General features: G+C 32.2%; 1 protein-coding gene and 1 pseudogene across 1 annotated transcript in view; one reads left to right on the forward strand and one right to left on the reverse strand.

The window, feature by feature from the left end:
* LOC127710467 (protein MTO1 homolog, mitochondrial-like) overlaps positions 1-22,835 on the reverse strand; it is a 112,856-nt gene that overhangs the window by 33,794 nt on the left and 56,227 nt on the right. The window lies entirely within an intron of this gene.
* On the forward strand, positions 743-20,930 carry LOC127710468 (melatonin receptor type 1B-B-like; annotated as a pseudogene).

Here is a 22,835-nt window from a genome sequence, read left to right on the forward strand (position 1 = left end):
TTCAGAGAATATCAATTATATTAAATTCATTACCTGTCAATGGTGTTTTTACATGCATAAAAGGACTAAACAAATTCTAAAATTGTAGGTGTATTGAGTTCAATAAAAGATTACAAAAATTGTATCAATTCAATGTCAATGAATTCACTTCAAATTATAATTGAGTATTTCTGTACAAATGTGCTATTTACTATATGAAAACAAGCTGGTACAAATTTTTATATATATATATACATCTATTGTCAGAGGTATATCCAATATAAGTTAACGTTGCATAGCTTTCATTCCCAACAATATATTTATATCAAATATCTGCCAAAATAATAAATGGAAACTTTGAACTCCACATGCTTAGCAAACACAAACCAAATCAGTGTGAAATTTAATAGATGACATATTATTAACAAGTAAAGTATGTAATTATCTATAAGATTAAATGGATAAATCCTTTTCCGTAAGTAAATATTCCGTCAGTATAATACAATATATACTTTTATTCAAGGGAAACATTTTTTTTTTTTAAACCGAAATGAAAAAGTATTAAATAATCTCAACAATAGGAGTTACATCAGCTATTACAATATTCTCCACTTCATGATTCTGTAGTCGAAGTCTTACTCAAAGTACAGTGTAATTAAAACTATTGAAACCAAATTACATCAAAACAAATACTTGAAGGGTCTTTGCTGTAAAACGCCGCAGGTTTAATCATACTACTACGGTAGACTATTAAATCTTTTTATTATTGATTGACTAATATTGTTTAGATTACTAAAGTCTACCAAATGTTACTGAATGCATTCTATTGTGTCGCATGAAGCAGAATTGATTGTGTGTGTGTGGACTTACTACTGGATTTATATGTTGTGTCTTTTCAGCGGTAAATATTGGAAAAACTTCCTTAAAGTAAGTTGACAGAATGTAATTATTTGACTGATTTACAATCACTCTCGTCAAGAAAGTCAATTTTTTGTGATTTTGTTATGTTAGGACATTTTGTTTTTGCATGCTGCTGTTTTGGAATAAATCAAAATCAAAGTCATCTTTTTCAAAATTGTGAAAACTTTCAGCAGTTTAATTATTATTAACTATTGAATGAAGTTTGTCCTCAATGAAAATTGATCATACATATTAGTTCATTGATTTTCATTTTTTTAGATACATATATATTATATACAGTGCATGGGTTATTTTGAGACTTTATATGAAGCATATAAATATGCAATACATTCAATCAAATGCACAATTTTAAATTACGCTTGAATCTTATTTTTAAAAATCTAGTTACAAGGTCCATTTTTTTTTTCACCAAATGTGAGTTATCACTCATTTGATTTTGTTCTTGGGTATTATTGTATATCTCCAGAAGATATATACTATAGATTTGAAAGATTTTGAGAAATAATAACAAGTTGTGGACAAATGATAAACAATTATTGTATTAGTTGACTAAAACATATTTCTCCCCTTCAATGCTGTGGGTTAGGTGCTCAGATGTATTGAATGAAACAGTTTAGTACAAAGGTCATGTTTATAAACATTTGATTTAGATAGCAATCTTATTCATAACTTGTATTGTATCATGCACTGATGAACTTTGAAGACATGTTGCTTTTCAATCCTTCTTGATCCCATTTTCAATAAATAGACATAACACCAGCAATATTGTTACATGCTTCAATATCAAATCATATACAGATAAAATCAATTAATTAGTAACTTATAGATACACAGCATTTATTTTTCCAGCCCACCCCCACTCATTACAGAATATAATAATGAATCAATTTGTCATTCTTAAATTAACAAACTATAGGTATGGGTTTTGCTCATTGTTGAAGACCCTAGAGTATCCCATATTTTTTGTGTCTTTGTTTTTGGTCTGGTTGGATAGTTTTCTCATTCACAATCTTTTTAACTAAAACATATTGAACATTAATAAGACACCCCTTCCATACAGCATGCATATACTTCTGTAGGATAAAATAATACATCTCCACAAACATATCAAGTATACAGCACATCAATGACTTGTGAGAAGAACAAAGACACAGCATGTTATTTTTGCAGACCTTCAGGTTTTACAAACAAGTTGTTATAAATATATATAACAGACAACCAATATGTTGTTAATCCTTTATAATCAGTTATTGATCTGTGGAAACAGATGGTCTAAAAATCATTTACCAATCAGGTCTCAATATTTCATTTTTACTTTATGCACTTTGGGAAATGTTTTGATATTCTAACCATTTTGTGAAGAAAACTTCTGGTGCATAAACTTCTACAATTTTTTTTTATATTATAATTGAGGGTTTTATTTCACTTTGTTGAACTTAATGATTTTGAATAAATCAGTTAACTTGGTAAAGAGAAATAAAAAAGGGGAGATAACTCAAAGCTGTTATTCTTGCAGGTAGACTTAACTATCAATTGGTCTTCATTGTATATTAGTTGTCTCATTGGCACTCATATACCACATCTCCTTAATTTTTTAAGAAACAACTGTGTGTGATTTCTTTAAAATGCATTGGAAAAGACAGGAACTTCTAGAGTATCACATCAATAGACAAGTGGGGAACATACATGGTGAAATGTTTAAAATTTTCAAACTGTTAATAGCTATTGGACACTTTCATTTGTTTCCTTTTTTAAACTTTAATAAATGTTATTTTTTACTGTCAGATGGACCATTCACAATTGTCTATTAAATTGTAAGCATCTATTTCTGCAAACTTGACATCCTCACCTTGTTTATTTTTTTCCCTTTTCTGAATAAGATGACAGGTTAGGGACATGAAAAAGGGGAGGTTACTCCTTACATAATTTGTCCTTCCATTGATTGATTGATTGATTGGTTGGTGTTTAACTTTTTTTGTGCACTATTGTGCTTTTTCGTGGCAGTCAGTTTTCATTGGTGGAGGAAGCTGGAGTGCACTATCCACCCATATCATTGCAGTAAACTATTGATATGGATCACAGATTAATTTTGTTATAACTGTTTTGATGAGATTTATAATATATATATAAGTTATGAATAATCATGTGTTCATCATGCCGTCTTCTCAGAACAATCATTCACAATGTAGTACTACAATTGATTCTGCCAAACTAGTAATGTACATTAATACTGTCTCAGACAGGGATATTGTGACATTGACCTCATTTCCATGGTTCATTGGTCAATGTTAAATTTGTGTCTCAGACATTATTTGCATCCCTATGCCTCCCATTAAGACAAACAGCTCCTGTCCAAGTTTCATATCATTATAATGATCAACATAATACTTGCAAGGTGCACATGTCTCTCTAACAGAGTTCTTCTTATCTTGACCTCATTTTCATGGTTCATTGGTCAATGTTAAGTTTTCATGGTTAAGACTGTTTCTCAGACAGTATTTAGCATCCTTGTGTGTCACTTTTTGTGACTTTGTTACAAAAAAAAAAGGCTTTTGCCCAAATTTAATAAAAATTTTAAGAAAGTTTGTTAAAGTAATTATATAATGCCTGAAAAACTTGAGCACAAGACTGAAACATGTTGATATTGCTGACAACATAATATTCACTATGTTGTCGCAGGGGTGACAATTAACACTTATACACAAAGTCACTGAATATTACTCTAAAAGCTTTACTTTCTTAGTTGAATAAATATTTCTTGACTACTTTCCTAAAATGCTAATTTGAAAAATCTTGTAGTCATTATATGGTTTCAGGAAATAAAAGGAAATGTAAGACTATAACATGCATTTCATTATTTAACAAAATCAATGGCCATTGATGAGAAAGGAAATTTAAATGCTTTAATGTGGAATGGCCTTAATGGGATGCAGAATAAATATAAGAGAAATAAACGAAAAGACCAATGTTTACAAGAGCAACCTTGCAGGGAAAATGTCATAAAAGTGGAAAAAGTTTCAGACGAAAACAAGATATTTGCAGACCTGTGACTGTTAACAGACTTTTCTTTTCTCAGTAATTAACTTTCAAGAATAATTCCCAATTCTGTTTAGTATCAGATTTAATTGATCAATCCTACTTCCAGAAAACAAGGATGGACTACTATTAACTTGAAAACAACTGTCACTTAAATAACTAATATTATAAGTATATTATCGTCATAGATATTTTTAACTTCAATAACAAATTCTGAAAATCCTTATAATGTATCTTAAAGCAAACATCTTTTTCAAAAGTGTCATTTTAATTTCTACTAGCTCTCACTATACAAGTCCAGAAACTTTGAAAACAATTACAAGAAGTAAAATATATCTTAAAGAAATAATCCCTGAAAACAAAACAAAAATACAAACATTATCCCACATATACAGTATGTATCTTGAAATGACATGGTCATGACAATGATGTATATATACCTGATTCCATAAGGTTTTAGCCTACTGTATAAGTGTCAGAAACAGAAATATTCCATAAACATAGTTGCAAAGATTTCCAACATGGTTAAGATCAATTGGAACTTAACCACATGGGAAAATTTGCACAAAAAAATGGAAACCAATGATTATATCATGTAAAAACACTTTAAATATATAAGTCACAACCTATAATGGTTTATTTTAAATTCAATTTTATATCATTGAAAAATTTACTATAGCTAATGATCATGATGATCTGAACTCTGTGACATAGACAAATTCAGATGTAATAACAACCTACTTGATTTTCATAGGATATTATCCAATCAAATAAAAGTTACTGTCAAATCTATTTCACTGTAATCAGTGATAAAAACAAACAAACCCATACAAAATTTATTACATTGTAATCAGTGAATGAAATGCTGCTATTATAATTTTTGCAATATACATAAGATTTATTTTTTTTAAGATTACTGCTGATCATGAGTGAGTCAAACTAAGATAACAATAAGATGATAGGTATAATTGCAAATGAGACAACTTTCCACCAGAGACCAAATAACATAAAAGTTTGCAGCTATAGGTCAATGTACAGCCATCAACAATAAGTAAAACACCAAAAGCATAGCAAATTATAAAAGTCCCGACATGACAAATGTAAAACAATTAAAGCAAGACGACTAACACCTGATTTATGGACAAAAACATAAACGAAAAACAAAAAGATATTCAGTAACAAACAACACCCACTGAATAACAGGCTTCTGACTTTGGACAGTCCAAGTCACATACAGAATGTGACAGGCTTAAACATGCTTGCAGGCACCCAAAACTTCCCCAACCAAGGACATTGACAATGACTGATTCGTCATTCTATATTATTAGTTTAAATGACCAAAAATGAGCTTTATTTTAGTGACAATACTGCTATAGTGTCTACCTCTGCTGAATGCATCACAATATTCAATGATAGTAAGAAAAACCCAACTTTGGACTTAATGATAAACAATACTCTGGTTACTTAGAAAAAAGAAATAATTCTGAATTAACTGAGTATATAATTGTGGGTAATAAGTTTCATATACATTTTATGTGAGAACATCTATCTTATCTTGATGAATGTAATGCCTTATGCCTATTTCCATCTGTAAAATCATCAACTATCAGAAGGGTACTGAAGTATATATCAATAAACATTACATTTTCCCCTCCTTCTAACAAAAGAATGTCCTTGAAAATCACAACTGTTATTGACTCACTGCAAAGTAACATGAAATCATGTTGATGAAATGAAATCATCCGTTTACTGCAGTATGAAATCATGTTGATACAATAAAATCTTTCCTTTAATCTTCTATTGATCTGGCAACAGATGGTTACATGTATACAATTAAAAGCATGTCTAACTTGCCAAACTTCTTTCTTTTAATCATAACTTCCTCTGGACACATGGCTTTTTCAGGTGATGTGACCTGCACTACAATATAACCTTCTATCAAAGAAATAAAACAGTGTATCTGATTCAATAAATGTTTCCTTGAAATTTAAAAAAAAAATATGTTAAAGTACAACTTGTCACAATTCTTTATCTTCTATCTTAGTCAATTATCTGTTCTGATTTTGGTCGTTTTTAGGGGAGTCTCCTTCACAAAGCAGGAGAGATTGGCAGGTTTGATTCAAACTTATATGTTATTGCAACTTTCTAAGTCATGAATTAAAAACATTGTTATTATGTAATTTTATTTGTGTTCAAACAGATCACAGACTCTTTTCGTGAGGGTATTAAAGCAGGTCAAGTTTCAAAAAGCAGAAATTTTAACTTCTCGACTTGCAGTCAATCAAATTTAGTCAAGTTTAACAACAATAAACTTTGATATGCCTCAGGCAAGTGAATGTAAATTTGCTAATGAAAAGCTAAAAAAATATATCTAATATTTACTTATAAAGCTGAAATTGTTATGAAATTAAATAAAAATGATTTGTATGAAAGACTGTGTACAATTGCAAGTAATAGATAAAATTTAACAAAAATGTTTAAATAACAGTCTGACCACTGTTCTCAGGATTTTAATTTCTTACTTTGGCCACCTGAAAACTCATTATGTCAAAACTGGCCTTAATGTACTGAACAATAAGGAATATCCGAAAAAATCCTGATAAAGTTTTACAATTAAGTAAAACTAAGACTATATGAACGAATTGTTTATTGATGAGAAGTAACAGTTCTACCCACAACTTACATATTTTAGACTTAACATAAACATGAATCACATTCAAATGGCTTTCCCATTTCCTATAAATCATGATCAAATTCTAATGATAAATTAATAAGTATTATTCCGTAATCCTAAAACACAATAAACCCTATCATTATGTAATGAAAAGTTGGGATAAATCTAAGCCATATCAATTAATGGAAAATTCCATGAAGATTAATTATTACATCATAATTCTATCATAAAAATTGTGATGTAACTGTTGTAATGAAGTGTATAGGGGCATTATGTAATATGAAAAACATGATATTTCTGGTTGAAAATATCTTTACTTGTTCAAAGGTTGACTTCCAATGCTCAGAAAGGACCTTATTATCTAAGTAGTTCATATACAGTTATCACTAGCCTGTCAATACTGAGTTGTGAGGTTTAACCCTGCTCATGGCAAGATGTGCTCAACTCCAGCCTTAACTGACTTAAATTGTCAGTTTTCCTGCAAAAGGTCTATGGTTCTTTCTGGAAACTCAGGCTTTCTCTAACAATAAATATTGACTGACATGTAGCCAAGTATGATGAAAGATGTGTTAAACATCATCAATCAATCAATCAATCAATCAATCCAATGCTCAGAAAACACAAATTGGACAAATAATTTATAAATACACCTTTACCAATAAAGCTGTCAATTATACCAACAATCATATGCCAACTTGACCATCAACTATTCGCAATGCTCAAAAATAGCTAGTGCACTAATCGTTACCAGCCATACTGTGGATTCATTATTATTCGTTGAATACCAATTTTCGTGGATTTCGTTGGTACAGATAAACCACGAAATTAAATGTTCAACGAATGACAAAATTTCTATAGGCTTGTATGCAGACCTCGGCTAAACCACGAATTTAAATATCCACGAACAAACAAGTTTTCCTTTATCCACGAAAATTGGTACCCACGAAAATAAATGAATCCACAGTAATTAGAATGTTTGTTCACTGTACTCTTCCAACCAGACCATCCAATGCATATCCTCAAAAAAATTTTGTTCAATAAACTCTTCCAACCAGCTCTTCCAACCAGACAATTCAATGCCTATCTTCTAAAAAGGTTTGTTCACTAAACTCTTCCAACCAGACAATCCAATTCCTATCCTCTAAAAAGGTTTGTGCACTGAACACTTCAACCAGACCATCCAAAGCCTATCCTCTAAAATGTTTGTGCACTGAACACTTCCACCCAGACAATTAAATGCCTACCCTCCAAAAATGTTTGTGCACTGAACACTTCCAACCAGACCATCCAAAACCTATTCTTTAAAATGTTTGTGCACTGAACACTTCCAAACAGACCATCCCATGCCTATCCTCTAAAAAGGTTTGTGCACTAAACACTTCTAACAAGACCATCCAATGCCTATCCTCTAAAAAGGTTTGTGCACTAAACACTTCTAACAAGACCATCCAATGCCTATCCTCTAAAAAGGTTTGTGCACTAAACACTTCTAACAAGACCATCCAATGCCTATCCTCTAAAAAGGTTTGTGCACTGAACACTTCCAACCAGACAATACAATTCCTATCCTTTAAAAAGGTTTGTGAACTGAACACTTCTTACTAGACCATCCAAAACCTATTCTCTAAAATGTTTGTGCACTGAACACTTCCAAACAGACCATCCCATGCCTATCCTCTAAAAAGGTTTGTGCACTGAACACTTCTAACTAGACCATCCACAACCTATTATCTAAAATGTTTGTGCACTGAACACTTCCAAACAGACCATCCCATGCCTATCCTCTAAAAAGGTTTGTGCACTGAACACTTCTTGCTAGACCATCCAAAACCTATTCTTTAAAATGTTTGTGCACTGAACACTTTCAACTAGACCAACCAATTCCTATCCTCTAAAAAGGTTTGTGCACTGAACACTTCCAACCAGAGGATCCAATGCCTATCCTCTAAAAAGGTTTGTGCACTGAACACTTCTAACCAGACCATCCAATGCCTATCCTCTAAAAATGTGTGTGCACTGAACACTTCAACCAGACCATCCAATGCCTATCCTCTAAAAAGGTTTGTGCACTGAACACTTCTACCAGACCATCCAAAGCCTATCCTCTAAAAATGATTGTGCACTGAACACTTCTAACCAGACCATCCAATGCATATCCTCTAAAAATGTGTGTGCACTGAACACTTCAACCAGACCATTCAATGACTATCCTCTTAAAAGGTTTGTGCACTGAACACTTCCAACCAGACCATCCAATGCCTATCCTCTAAAAAGGTTTGTTCACTAAACTCTTCCAACCAGACCATCCAATGCATATCCTCTAAAAAAAATTGTGCACTGAACACTTCTACCAGACTATCCAAAGCCTATCCTCTAAAAGGGTTTGTGCACTGAACACTTTCAACCAGACTATCCAATGGCTATCATCAAAAAAGGTTTGTGCACTAAATATTTCCAACCAGACCACTCAATCCCCATCCTCCAAAACAGTCTATGCACTAAACACTTCCAACCAGACCATCCAATGCCTATCTTAATAAAAGGTTTGTGCACTGAACACTTCCAACCAGACCATCCAATCCCCATCCTCAAAAATGTTTGTGCACTAAACACTTCCAACCAGACCATCAAATCCCCATCCTCAAAAAATGTTTATGCACTAAACACTTCCAAACAGACCATCCAATCCCCAGCATAAAAAAAAAGATTTTACACTAAACACTTTCAACCAGACCATTCAATCCCCATCCTCAAAAAAAGTTTGTGCACTAAAAACTTCCAACCAGAACATCCAATGCTATCCTAAAAAATGTGTGTGCACTAAACACTTCTAACCAGACCATCCAATGCCTATCCTAAAAAAATGTTTGTGCACTAAACACTTTCAAACAGACCATCCGAATGCCTATCCTCAAAAAATGTTTGTGCACTTAACACTTCCAACCAGACCATCAAATAGTTATCATCAAAATATGTGTGTACAATAAACCCTTCCAACCAGACCATCCAATGTCTATCCTCAAAAAATGTGTGTGCACTTAACACTTCCAACCAGACCATCCAATCGCCATCCTCAAAAATTGTTTGTGCACTAAACACTTCCAACTAGACCATCCAATGCTTATCCTCTAAAAATGTTTGTGCACTAAACACTTCCAACCAGACCATCCAATGCCCATCCTCAAAAAATGTTTGTGCACTAAACGCTTTCAACCAGACTATCCAATGCCTATCCTCAAAAAATGTTTGTGCACTAAACGCTTTCAACCAGACCATCCAATGCCTATCCTCAAAAAATGTTTGTGCACTAAACGCTTTCAACCAGACCATCCAATGCCTATCCTCAAAAAATGTTTGTGCACTAAACACTTCCAACCAGACCATCCAATACCTATCCTTAAAAAAATGGTTACACCATACAGGTTCAACCAAACCATCCACTCCCTGACCTACAAATTGGTTGGGATACTAACATTATTTGCTGGTGTTCCCTTTATTATCGCCTGTAAATATTGTTAGCTTTTACTATGAACCAAACTATTCAGTTGATCTTCATGATCAAAACAACAAAAAAGTCAACAACTTGTCTCATCTCAATATAATGACTGGAAATCGAAAATGTCTTTAAGATCATGTACTCATTCCTAGATGGTTAAATAGCAGTAAACACTTATCGATAGATAGATAGAATTCTAGGCTACATGCCTCAATTAACCTGACTGACAGAGTACTATTTGATACAGATGGACATATAATATATGGGCAAAACACATCAATGGAAAATACAATAAAAGTACTGATTTACTCCAATGAAGTGAGATTGCAATGCAGTCAAATAGCTGTATCTTTAAATGGAGAAATCCCCTAGGGATGATTGGAATGTTTTGTTATGTCATGTTCTTTCTATTGTTATATTGGTTAAAGTACCCACAAGTGATGTTTGTTGTCTTCACAGAAAGACAAAATAGCATTGACCTATAAAAATATTCACAATAGAAGATCTATAATCAACCTAATCTATTTATCATCTGGACTTGTCTTTCAGGAATAAGACATAATATGAATACAAGATTGATGTTGATATTCCACAAAATTATAGGCAGAAAAGATGTATATGCAATTGATTAAAAGATACATCTCCACTTCAAATCATTTACATTTCATTTGAATGCAACTCAGTCTTGAGAATTTATAAATGGGTCCTATATATAAACATGGATAATATACATATACTGTAAAAGCAGAAATTTTCATGGAGGATTTAATTTCGTTTATTTCGTGGAAACAATATATCCACGAAATAAAAAACCCCACGAAAATTTAACCTACATATAATATTACTTCCATTTAAGGTAGATGGGGTGTCTAAATTATAATCTATAGAATTTTTTAATAATTTGCCAAAATGTAGTTTATACCATGCTTTTTTAAAAAAAATAATAAAAAGAATGGGTCACGGGCCTTATTTTCACGCTACAGGTTGTGCAAAATTGACAGATTTTGTATAGATTATGCATGGAAAACCCAATTTTCTGCCATAAAATGAAAACTACACCATAGAATTTTGAGATAAAATATGAGAAGATAGCTCTAATAGTATGATTTCAGATAAGAAAAAGAAAAAATGGGGTCACCGGACCCATTTTCTTGCTACATAATAAAATAGGTAAATTCCTAACACATTCTATAGTAAAAGTAACTTTATGTGAATTATCTGCCCTTACTTTTGAGTTGCCTCCCCTTATGTGGCAAAGTTGGAAAATATAGAATCAAACAAAAGTATTCTGTTTTTTTGTAAAATACAACCATAAATATGATAAAATATGTCATTTTCTATATTGAAATGAAAATTCTTACACATGAATTACCTACTACTCTCAAAATTTGCACCTTTTATTATAGATCTAGACCGATTGTTTTCTGGTATTTCAAAATCCAAGATGGAGGAAGACACCCTATCTACCTTAATGGAAACCACGAAATTAAATCCCCATGAAAATTTAGATAGAGACAAAAACACGAAATTTTGAAGGCTGGATCATTATATTCTTAATTGTTTAACATAATATATGATAGCATCATTTTCTTTTTTTCTTTCAACATGACATCTGAGTGAGATGGTGATATGCATAGAAGAGAATTGTAGATAATAAAGTCTCTAACATTACAAGCACTATAGAATAAAACAAGGGTGGCAAAGAAAATAAACAATTCAGAAAAATGGTTTAAAAGTTTAAAGAATATCACAAAATGAACACCCCCCTCTCACAATCTAGACCCTCATTTAAAACCAAGGCTTCATCAATATGCAATCCTATTATTAGAAGTCATATTCAACGAATCCAATTAAAAACTTATTCTTATATTGATTACTATCAAATGGCAGGACCAGTATATGCTTAAATAAAATCTTTTCAGAATAAAGTTTTTGCTGCACTGCTGTAGCAAAGTATGAATAGAGGATCAGAAAATTATTCAAGGGCATATAACATTTACAAGTATACCAAATGGGATAAATGTTATTAGTTTCATTTTACTATCAAAGTCCTAAATCAATTGACTCAATAATATTTTTAAGTATGATTTAAATCTGCCTTTCAAATTTTTAGATTTGAGCTTTCCCGAAAAAGGTATCTCTGTACAAAAGTGCTTCAAAAAAGTAAAATAACAAAAATACCAAACTCCAAGGAAATTAAAAACGGAAAAACCTTTATCAATAGCACACCAAAATTTAATTTTTAGGATAGTCTGCCCCCTTCATGTGGATTTCACAAATTTTTTTTAACTGTAATATAAATTTAAAGTAAAATATTAAAAAAAAGCAAAGATAGTTAAAAAAATTGTTTTGTACTGTATACACATCTGAAAAGTCAAAATATCTTAGTAAGAATGTAAATGAATTGATGCTAATTGTTGAAGAGAAATGCTAAATACAACTAAATTCCAAGGCAATGTTGTTGGTATCATAAACAACCTATAGCATATCAATCTGATTTTTGATGAAAAGTTAATTTGAAACTGAAACCATAAAATCAATATGTTACAAATGAGATAAGAGTTAATCTAGAATATTAAAGTACATATGCATCTCAAACCACAGCATTGTACAAAATAGGTAATACTCAACCTGTGGGTTGTATCATTATAGACTACACAAATTTTGAAAATTTGTAAGGGGTTCCAGTGAACCCTGTGTTTTGACTGTGTCATTGCTGCTGTCAGTGTAAAAGTGTAATGTTGACTTAAAAAAAAGTGAGTCCATTTATCAGTAAAATACAGAATTTAAAAAAAAAATCAAACCTTTTCTTTACATACTATTTCATGGTCTTGTAGATTAGCTTCTGTCCAAATTTCATAGCAATCCATGAAGGTTTATAAATTAGTCATGTCAAAAAAGTTTAATCCCAGACTGTCTGCAAACGTTAACAGTAAAAAAATGAAGTCCATCTATCAGAAAAATGCTAAAAATGAAAAAATGAAAAAAAAAAATATTTTCAATGGTTTTCATTTGACATTATCTCTCAATCATTAAAAAGCTTCTGCAAAGTTTCATAAAATTCTATGAATGTTTTACAAAGTAATTGATGTGTAACAAACTTTGACCTCAGACTGTATCTACTTGTTAACTGTAAAAAGATACGTCCATTTATCAGTAAAATATGGAAAAATGAAAATAAATATTTTCAGAATTTTGCTCTGGATACTTGCTTTTGGTCATAAACAAGCTTCTGTCTAAATTTCCTAAAACTCCATGAAGTTTTAACAAAGTTATTGATGATTGAAAAATTAGTAAGACTAAATCTGAATGTTTAACTGTAAAAACTAAGTCTATTTATTAGTAAAATACATTAGTTAACAAACACTGCTTACATTATATTTCTCTCATCATTATGATTACAATTTTCAAGTTGATCATGTTATCACAACTAAAATAACTTGACCAAAAACTTACGCCTAATATGAGACAAATGAATGGACCAGACTTTTATAATACAGACAAGATCCACTGGCAGTTAAAAGCTTTATGGATAAATTTGTATAGGCACTGTCCATTGTTGAATATATAAATACAAAGATGTGGTATTATATTGCCAATGAGACAACTCTCCACTAGAAACTAATGGCTGTAGAAAATAACAACTATAGGTCCTGTATGTTAACCTTCAGATGTCTTCTGGTTTTATGTGTTGTTGGATTGCTGTACTGATGAAGACCCTTTGTTGTCTCACCTCCAGATATATCTTTGTTTATTTTTGTGTTATCATTGATGTATAATCCTGTCAACGTATATTTGTTCCACCTAACAGAAGTTCCCCTGGAAACTTTGTTATAAACAATATCATAATATCTGTTTCTGTTGGAACAAATATTCTACTCCCTTTATTCCGTAAGAAACAAATACCGTAATATTTGTTCCATTGGAAATAATATTACAGAATATTTCTTCCACTTGGAACTTATATTATGACAGAACTTCTATTTCGTGACAACCAGACATCTCCTTTTATTCATATGATGAGACAGGAAGTAGAATATCAAATAAAAGAAATAAGAAAAGATATCAAGATAGATCAGTGAATTGGAGTGATTGTAGCAAGATATACCTCTGAAAACATATGTCAACTTTCAACAGCTGTTTTCCTATTTATTGATATGCAATACTTTCAGTTTATTTACTTTGGTGAAAAACCTGTTTTCATGAAATGATTAAAATCTATTTTTTTTATATTTTGATTTTATAACTATATATGTTTACTTGCAATATACAATTAAGAAAAATTGTACCAGCTGAACTGTAAATAGAAAAATAATCATTTATAGTTATTGAATTGTCATGTAAAAATTTTATCCAAAAGAAATTGCTGCAATCAAGACTCTTGTGGATCTGAATATTTAAAAACAAAAATAGTTAAATGAAAGAATATTTAATTGCCAAAAGCATTTATTCAATATTACCAACCCAGCTTTCACTAGGAACAGACAGAGAACTTAAGTGAGTAATCCTTGGGAGAAAAATACCATTCTATTTTTCAAATAAATGGAGCATGGCTTCTATGGGATACAGATGATGCCCCTTCTTGCATATAATGTTATAATGAGCATTACTCGAGAATGGTAAAAGTGACGCCACCCAAATTCTAACTTGATATGTACTTTGTGGTAATATTAGCATTATGTATAAGTTTCATAACATTTGGTTGAGGCAAACTAAAGTTAGAGAATGGAAACCAAATTTAGGACGTACGTATGGACAAGGGTAAAACTTGATGCCCCCTTCGATGACGGTGGGTGCATAAAAACCAAACAATATTCTTTTATCTTAGCCTTAAAATCTAAGTGGTTTGGTTAACCCACAAATAATGCCCCATAATGATAAAACCACTGTATGACCTTGTGCTATATGCATTTGTATTAAAAGTAGATTCTTATTACAAAAGCAGATATTGGTAAGAAATAAGGTCAATGTTTTAATCACTGTGTAAATTACTAATCAAAAGAGAATGAAACACTAACCACAAGAATGCATTAATCACAGATTTACATCTGCTGTTAGATTCATAGACACATCAAAGTTATGCAAATTTACTTATATTTGCCATACTGAATATGCATGAAATATCATTTGTCATTGAAACAGTAAAAACATTGAATATAATTTGCAATTACAACCAAAACCATGCATGTCGATTAACCAATTTTCTTATACATGCATGGTCATTTTAATCAGTTTAAATTTATCTAAACAATCATCTGGTATTGAAATCAATATTGCTCACAAACCAATTACTGCAGCATGCAATCCCTAAAATGTTGTTACTGCAGCATGCAATCCCTAAAATGTTGTTATACATGTAATATAAGAGTTGTTACATTTTTTTTTTTAATTTTGATTATGATTTTTTTCTCTTATTCTCACCCAGATTGATTCAGGCGCTAAGATTCTTATTGACTGTATATTGATTGTTTACTGGTACCATGTTTGGTAATACTATGTTATTACATTAATAATATACCAACTTTCACCAAACATTATTATACATCAATTTTAACAAGTGTATATGAGAAAGACCTGAATGTGGATGAAAGCTTAGAATGTCTGAGAATACTTCCAATGATATAAAACAGTTCTACTTGTCTCAATTAACAATGACATAGCGACCCTAATGAACTTGTGTAAATCAAATTAGAACATAGTTCAACATTATGTATGTTACAGCAGAAATAAAATAACAAAATAATTTATCATTAGCATTCAAACGCATTAACCTTAATTGTGTTGCAACAAAATGCTACATATCCGTGCAGCCTGATTTGAACATATTTTACATAAAATTTGCAATGGATATCATCAGAATCTATCCATGTCTTAATCAAATGTCTTCCCAGCGGTAAATAATGTCTTGACATTATTATAAAAATTTTAGAATTATATTGTACTATAGTGCAAAAGTTTCAATGACAATTCAATTAAACCATATGTAAATAAAAGAAAAATGTTTCTGAGGAAACAAAAGCCCCCAATTCAAGCAATTTTCCAAGTTAAAAAGGGGCATAACTAATAAAATTTGGAAGAGACAAACTTAAGTTAAGAGTGCGGAAACTGAAAATTTTTCAATTTTCCAAATCTTAAAGGAGCTTAACTCAAGAACCGTTAATGACATACTGCCAAAATTTGAACTCTGTCTGCCAGTTGTGGTTCTTCGCATTGTGTATGAGTTTCATAAAATTTGGATGAGGAAAACTTAAGTTAGAGTGCAGAAACGAAAAAATTGGCAATTTTCCAAGTGATAAAGGGACATAACTCTAAAATAGTAAGTGACTCGCACCCCAAATTCATTCTTTGTCTGACCTTTATATATGACTATAATATAACTTAAGTGAGACTTTGTTTGTACAGTGTCATGGGCAATGAATGTTGTTATTCTAAGTTATTATTCATTAATAAATCCCCTAATTTTTGTAATATGCATATGTAAATAATTAGCTGGTTTTCATTATAAATTAATTCTTAATACTCAATATGTCAATAAATCTAGATATTTAGATGTACTCTCTCACCACTGTACTCATGTGTCAAATTTCATAAGATTATATAATTCATTGTTGAAACTATCAACATCATAACAAATGGACATAATGCTACAGAAGTTTACTGGAAGGAGTACAAATTTCATAACATTAGTAAATATGTGTTGACAATTCAGGACCAGACTTTCAAACTCCTTTCATATACAAAGCTAAGCTAATGTATTGAATTGTCGAATTATCCTGAAGTTCATTACATAACTATTTAAATTTTTTGTGTATTAAATATTTCTCTATTTTCATGTTTGCGTAATTAAAATAAGGTCAAGAATTTCCAGACTTTAATATATATTTTCAAATTTTAATTAAATATGTAAATAAGAATATGTGTCCTGGGACACTATGCCCTCCTCACAATATCACAATTAAACATGTAAAGAAGAATATGTGTCCTGGGACACTATGCCCTCCTCACAATATCACAATTAAATATGTAAAGAAGAATATGTGTCCTGGGACACTATGCCCTCCTCACAATATCACAATTAAATATGTAAAGAAAAATATGTGTCCTGGGACACTATGCCCTCCTCACAATATCACAATTAAATATGTAAAGAAGAATATGTGTCCTGGGACACTATGCCCTCCTCACAATATCACAATTAAATATGTAAAGAAAAATATGTGTCCTGGGACACTATGCCCTCCTCACAATATCACAATTAAATATGTAAAGAAGAATATGTGTCCTGGGACACTATGCCCTCCTCACAATATCACAATTAAATATGTAAAGAAGAATATGTGCCCTCCTCACAATATTACCTCTTCATGTTCAGTGAACCTGGAATTAAGGATCAAAACCCTAATTTGGTTTTTAAAAGTTCCCATCATAATAAACATGTATACCAGCTGAAGCCTGACTCCGGATGCAGGATTTTCTCGCTGTGTTGAAGACCCATAGGTGGCCTATGGCTGTTTTCTGCTCTTCGGTCGGGTTGTTGTCTCTTTGACACATTCCCCATTTCCATTCTCAATTTTAAGTTTCAAGTTGATGTGAGCGAAACTTCATGTCAAACTATGTCCTTACCAAAAACATTATCCTAATATGGGGAGGGATGAACAGACAGATGGACAGATGCAGACTAGAAAAAATAATGTTTCCTATCATAGGCATGGCATAAAATCCAGTTGAGATTGAATTTGAAAGAAAATACAGGGTAAAGTTTGTAAATTCTTATTCTTTTGAAGTAGAATTTTCCCCCACAACCTATAATTTGCTTGTAGAATTGGTACAAAGTATGTAATAAACTTAATATGAGATCCCATATCTAGCTCCTCAGGTAGTATTGTTCTACAGGTAACAGCTTGCAGGGCAATAATGTTAATTCAATTGCAGTCAATTTTTCCATATGGCAAAAAAAAAAAAGCAAGCTAATTCCAACCAGTAAAGTTCACTTCAATATTAGTTTCCTGCAATCAGTACTTTCACAGACAATGTTGTCAAATAAAAAGATTAAACAGTATAGACAAGAAGATACAAACTTGAAGTACCACTTTATAAGAATACATGTATAATTGCCATCACATCGGTAACTTTGTAAACAAATGATCCACAACTTGTATTGCATGTTCTTGGGAATTTTTACTTCAACCATTAAGCACCAAACTTAATTTCTCCACTCAAATAAGTAATCTTTAAATGTATACAATTAGAGCAACAAACGACTTTAGTGTGTGGCATGAAAATGGGTGGTCAGACATTTTATGTCCTTTTTACCAAATTTCCATGCCATATGAAACAAAAAATACAGGAAAAACACATTCATTCTGAACACAATAAGCCATTAATTTGTATGCATCTAAAGTGTTTTATCAACAAAGTAAGTCTTGAGCTGTTAAGATTTGCAAGATGTAAAATTTATTGCTGTTCAAAGCAATACTATGTTAACTTTAGTTTACAAACATTTTGATGTTTTTCGTCAAAAGTATGAGAAGAATTTCATTCTCTATATATAAATAATATCAGGCTTTTACACAGAATGCATTCGTTCCCTGATGTGGAATTACCTAAAGAATTAAGGATCATATAATTCATGTTTTCATCACAGTAAGTTACACTTGTATTCTCTTAAAGACACAGCTCAGTACGTAAGTACTTTGATTTTGACAAGCTGACACATCTCTTACATTTATTTTTTTTTTTTTTTGGGAGGACAGAAGGGGAAAAGAGGTAATTGTTTGTTAAAAAAAAAGGGAGAAGATATTAACGGGGCAATCGTTTAACTGGCTTGAAGAATACATGTCAAGACAATTACTTTGGAATTAGTATCTAGTTTTATGATACAATTTAAAACAAAAAAGTTTCTACATTTTCATGAAAAAAGAAAAAATTTATTTTCATTTAATGTGAAAATATAAAAATTTGAAAAGGAGAGACATGGGGAAGGTTTCATAACCTTTACATATTTTTAACTAACTTATAAATATATTTTGAGAAAAATAAAATGCTACCATCTTAGCTATTGACCCTTTATTTTTGGTAACAGATATAATCATTGAAAATGATATAAACGTAAAGAATATTTTGATACATGTACTGAATCATGCTTATTTTCTTGACAATATGTGACATGTCCCCAACATGTACCCCATGCGTAATCTTTACTATTTGCATATTATTTTCCTCCTAAAGAAACCCTCGAATATCTGTCATTGACAACACCTGCATACTCGACAAGCAAAAGCTGTTACAATTAATACATGAGTCTTCTTCAACAAAAAACATGCCAACTATCAGCTGATTATATAATAAATTAACTGTACAACTTGTTATATAACTCTTATCAATTTTTTTTTTTTGGTTCGCAGGCTATGGAGTAGTGGTAGTATGACGAATCACAGCAAGAGAATAAAAACAATCCTTCTGCTGACAAGATCACGATGGTCAACCACTCATATGTGATTCCGGTCCACGACGATAATTTCCTCCAAGATGACCGAGCTATCCAAACCTATATGGAAAAATCAGTGGAGGATAAGAATGACCATTCCATAAAAAATACCTTCCATCAAGAGGCATATTATCTCTACTTTGTGGCTGTTCTTGGGATATTACTAAACCTTGTGGTAGTATTGTTTGTATTTATACGACAAACATTGAGGAAAATGACAAGTGCCTTTCTAATACATGCTTGCTTTTTGGATTGCCTGAAAGCAGCTTATTGCATTCCAATAGCGAACAATCTTGTTACGCAAAAGAAACCTGCTGATTGTGATTTCTTTGGAGCAACTTACGTATTAATTGTAACTGCCTCTGTGTTTAACATGCTGGCCATGGTATGTACAGAGGCTTATACATTTGGAGAAATAAATATCGGTGGAAATTCACGAGGATCATTGTGTTGTATTCTATTTGGAATAATACTTGTTTACATAGCTAGTACAGTGTTGCATCTTGGTCCGACATTGATAGGTGGATATTTTGATTTTCATCCTGAAATCGGCAGCTGCTCATTCGTCTTGGGCAAAGAGACGGGATATGTGGCTCATGCAATGTGGATTGCAATATCCACCCTAGCAATTATAGGAATTATCCACTTCATATGTAAGTTATATAAAGAAATTCAAGTGAACCATACAAATCGTGTATCAATGCTTGTGCGTTCTTCTCTTACAATAACAGATGAAACACTGTCTTCTTGTAATGTTCAAAATTTCATAAATGATTCCAGCCATCGCGCAAAAATGTTCATTCTCAACACTATTGCCTTTGTGATTTGTTGGTACCCCGCTATTTTTGTTACTATTAATAGATGTGCACTTCAAAGTATCTCCGAAAGTTTACCAATCATTTAGTTTTATTGCATGGACACAAGGAAGCATACAGCCAATGATCTACATTCTGTTCGACAGACATATTCACTTACTAGCAAAATATATCTATTGTGATCGTTACCGACAATACCGCTTGACAACTATTGCCAATCTGATGAACCAACAAATAACAGCCGCTGCGGCGGCAAACCCTGCACCAAGTTCAGTTCCATGTTACGATATCGAGGACAATGAAATAGTGTATGGTGTCTCTAACAACGAAAATCAAAGTACACATAGTACATCTCCTAGTACAATGTTACAACTAAGCCATGAGTCAACACCTTTATCAAATATTCAAATAGAAGACCGAACATTGAACCAAGATATTGGACTGCCATGTTAGCTGTATATATATATATATCCATAATTATCATATCAATTTCGTATGAAAAAATTAAAAATTATACAATTTTCTGAGGCTGATTAAATGCATTGCATGGCAAGAAAATTTGTCTAAAACAGTAAAGTTGAAAATGTCTAAAAGACAGCTTTCTGATTGAGTGATGATTTTTTTAATTCCATGTCAGAGCATATTGGGTGTGGTATATAGCTTTTTTAGGGGTAGCATTTAAAAGTAAAGGCTATAATAAGGCATTAAGTCTTTTTTATATTTGAATCAAGAAGTAATTGTCTCTATTGGAGATTAAGGTGCATTGCTTTGCATTCTTTTTTATACTTACAGCCAAATTATAAACTGATTGCAGCATTTAGCGTTATCACCACTATGTTGCATCTGCAAAAAATCTAAAATCTGATTTTTGTATCTACAAATTATGCTTAGGACATGCAAAATATGAAAATGGAATTGTCATGAAATATGTCAACATTGTCCAAACATAATCCAGGTTACAAAAATATTATATTTGAATTTGAATTTAAAGGAAACACTCAATTCGTGTCTTTTTTTGTAATGACAAAACACACAGGATAATTGTTATGATCTAAATATCTGGATGTTAAAAACCCTCAACCTATTAACTTAATATCAATTTCTAAAACCTGAAAAAACAACTAAAAACTGAGCAATACCATGCATCCACAACAAAACTGGGAGTGATCTTACATGCTCTGGAAGGGTAAGCAGATCCTGTTCCTCTACTAAAGACTGAGCAATACCATCCACAACAAAACTGGGAGTGATCTAAGGTGCTCTGGAAGGGTAAGCAGATCCTGTTCCTGTACTAAAGACTGAGCAACAACATCCACAACAAAACTGGGAGTGATCTTACGTGCTCTGGAAGGGTAAGCAGATCCTGTTCCTCTACTAAAGACTGAGCAACACCATCCACAACAAAACTGGGAGTGATCTAAGGTGCTCTGGAAGGGTAAGCACATCCTGTTCCTCTACTAAAGACTGAGCAACAACATCCACAACAAAACTGGGAGTGATCTAAGGTGCTCTGGAAGGGTAAGCACATCCTGTTCCTCTACTAAAGACTGAGCAACACCATCCACAACAAAACTGGGAGTGATCTAAGGTGCTCTGGAAGGGTAAACACATCCTGTTCCTCTACTAAAGACTGAGCAACACCATCCACAACAAATCTGGTGATGATCTAAAGTGCTCTGGAAGGGTAAGCAGATCCTGTTCCTCTAGTGGCCAATAAATCAGGGGGTGATCTAAGATGCTTTTGAAGGGTAAGCAGATCCTGTTCCTCTAGTGGCCAATGAAACTGGGAGTGATCTAAGGTACTCTGGAAGGGTAAGCAGATCCTGTTCCTCTAATGGCCAACAAAACTGGGGGTGATCTAAGGTGCTATGGAAGGTAAGCAGATCATATTCCTCTAGTGGCCAAAAAATCAGGGGTGATCTAATGTGCCCTGGAAGGGTAAGCAGATCATATTCCTCTAGTGGCCTACAAAACGGGAGGTGATCTAACGTGCCCTGGAAGGGTAAGCAGGTCATATTATTCTTGTGGCCAACAAAACTGGGAGTGATCTAAGGTGCTCTAGAAGGGTAAGCAGATCAGATTCTCTAGTGGCCTACAAATCAGGGGTGATCTAAGATGCCCTGTAAGGGTAAGCAGGTCATATTCCGTTATTGGCCAACACAACTGGGAGTGATCTAATGTGCTCTGGAAGGGTAAGTAGATCCTGTTCCTCTATGTTATTTATATGGAAAGTACAAATTTGGTGACAAGTCACATTCATAGATGTCAGGATCAAGGAAAAATAAGATGACGTTATGGTAACATATCTCAACCACATCTATTACCTTCCCTAATTCCAAAGACAGATTGTAAAATAATCCAAAATGGATATCATAACTGGTGCTTATTTCTATGAATAGAAACAATAAGACAAATATACTGTAGAAT

The sequence above is a fragment of the Mytilus californianus genome, unplaced genomic scaffold (assembly GCF_021869535.1).
Source record: "Mytilus californianus isolate M0D057914Y unplaced genomic scaffold, xbMytCali1.0.p SCAF_8, whole genome shotgun sequence".
Taxonomy (NCBI): domain Eukaryota; kingdom Metazoa; phylum Mollusca; class Bivalvia; order Mytilida; family Mytilidae; genus Mytilus; species Mytilus californianus.